General features: G+C 43.8%; 1 protein-coding gene across 1 annotated transcript in view; it reads left to right on the plus strand.

Moving 5' to 3' along the window:
* Positions 1–375: 375 nt before the first annotated feature.
* Positions 376–2,544, plus strand: part of LOC106013962 (inactive ubiquitin carboxyl-terminal hydrolase 54) — a gene marked incomplete at its 3' end in the record, with an annotated part of 13,597 nt that continues 11,428 nt past the window's right edge. The window contains 1 exon segment of the mRNA XM_013090908.2: positions 376–636.

Below are 2,544 nucleotides of genomic sequence, written 5' to 3' on the forward strand. Positions count from 1 at the left end.
CCCCTCACACACAAAAATACACGACCTGGGACAGGCCAAAAGTAGTGACCAGCCCTCTCCTCCAATGACTGTCCGTTTCTGTAGCCGCGGGATTTCTTCACCTTGACCCGTCCCTGCTGTAGTAACTCGCTCTACTACGTTCAGGTGGTTGTAGTAAGATAGCGCGAACAACGACAAGAGACACACGATCGAACCGTTGCTGTCAGCCTCACAAATTTTGCAGCGTATACATTCTGATACGTTCGGTTTATAAACCATTCTTTTTTCCAGACAAAATGGCAGAACAAACGCCTCACTATATTTTCTCTCTCGCTGTCACGGGAGTGACGCGGTCTTTCATTGTCGCTTCACCTCAACCGATGAGTCAGTGCCCGGCCAGGTAAAAAAAAGGTATCCCTCCGCGCTACGCGACCTAATTTGCATACGGTACGGTGGAAGTGCGCGGTGGTTGTGGCAGGCTCAGCCGACTCTCCGCTCTCTGCCTGCCTGCCTGACTGCTTGCTTCGTGGTGGTGTATTATACACAATACCTGTGTGTGTGCGTGTGTGTGTTGTGTTCTGCTGAGATCGCTGGATTGTCCTATTCGTTCATTTTGATTCCAACATCTTGGATTATTGTACCTGGTAGATGCTGTAGGTGAGTAAAGTTGTTGTTAGATAAACCAACCGTTGTTTAAGTGTGTGTGTGTGTGTGTTTGTGTACGTGTACGTCTGTGTGTGTGTCCCTTCCTCCCAGGTAGGCCTGGCGTGTCCACAAGGCTATGCCTGTTCCCGGCGACATGCGACACCACCGAGTGCTCGGTGTAGCCTAGCGGCTTGGGCGACCATCGAGCCATCAACCAACCAGGCTCTCTACTTCTCTCTATATATTACAACGATACCGTCTTGTTGCCGAGGACACTCCTAAATATTATGCTCCACTTCGCAATTTCAAATTTATCCAATTTTTTTCTTCTGACAAATAACACTCAATCAAGAAACATTTGGGGAAAAGGGGGGGGGGCTTATAAATCTCGAGAGGGGAATTAGTACAGTGATCGAGTCGTTGTATTGATTGACCCGACCCCTTCCCAAGTCTCCCATTTTCCGTGGCTCATTCAGTTCGATGTTTGAAAGAGAAAGGTCTCGGGGATCGAATCAAAATGAATGAATGACTCAACAACACAAACGATTCGCTTCATCAGACCGCTCGTGTCGTATATGTCATTTATGCTGGTGTAGTGGTAGCGCCGACAAAATGTGTGTGTGTGTGTGTGTGTGTGTGTGTGTGTGTGTGTGTGTGTGTGTGCTCTCACTCATTTATACTTCATGATGACAGTAGGCGTTGGGACTTCTGATCCCATTCACCTAACACAGACAGAGAGAGAGCCCGGTGAAATCGATGAGATTATTGGTGATGTTGAGTGATGAATCACTTGGGTGACGTAGGTAAAGGAAACATTTCTCTCGGCGGTTTGTTCATTTCTTCACCACGACAGACATACATGTATGTAGGTAGGACTTATAGTTTGCTATGACTGACTTACAGTTTTGCTATGACTGACTTATAGTTTTGCTATGACTGACTTACAGTTTTGCTATGACTGACTTACAGTTTTGCTATGACTGACTTATAGTTTTGCTATGACTGACTTACAGTTTTGCTATGACTGACTTACAGTTTTGCTATGACTCACTCATACTGTGAATTATTTATCCCTGCGTCAATCAACACTGGCTGTATGTCCTCAATGTCACCTGAAGATTGGATCGCAACAACAACAACAACAAGAAAGGCAACAACAGTAACAACAACAACAACAACAACAAAAGCAACAACAGTAACAACAACACCACCACCAACAACAACAACAGCGGTAACAGTAACAACAACAATAGCGGTAATAGCAACAACGACATCATCGTTACAACAACAACAATAACAACAACAGCAACAACAACAGCAGCAACAACAACAGCAGTAACAACAACAACAATAGCGGTAATAGCAACAACAACTACAATTACAACAGCAGTAACAACAATAACGACAACCACAACAACAACACTAGGCCGACGCTTTGATCGCGGTGTTGCTGATCACTGTTGGTGATATTATAATAGACAAGGTCTTGTTCTAGTTATCTCTATATTTGTGAGATGAGATAACACCAAGAAAGATGCACTATATTTGTGAGATGACACAGAGAAAGATACCAAGACGTATTCTAATTCTGTGTTTGTAAGTGAGAAACTGTCAATATAACAATATATAGAATAGAATGTAGATTGATTGTAAAGCGCATAGGGCTTGCTGTTGAGCGGGGATATGCGCTATAGGCCTACTCATCATGCTGTTTAACATCATCATCATCATCATCATCATCATCATCATCATCATCATCATCATCATCATCATCATCATCATCATCATCATCATCCTCGTCATCATCATCATCACCAAGATGCAAAAAAAAAAATGTAGTCACGTACGAGACAACGCCAAAAAGAAGAAAAAACGTCACCTCTTCTCTATCTCTCTGCATCTGTTGTCATCTCCCCCCCC

The sequence above is a fragment of the Aplysia californica genome, unplaced genomic scaffold (assembly GCF_000002075.1).
Source record: "Aplysia californica isolate F4 #8 unplaced genomic scaffold, AplCal3.0 scaffold01662, whole genome shotgun sequence".
In the NCBI taxonomy this organism is placed as follows: domain Eukaryota; kingdom Metazoa; phylum Mollusca; class Gastropoda; order Aplysiida; family Aplysiidae; genus Aplysia; species Aplysia californica.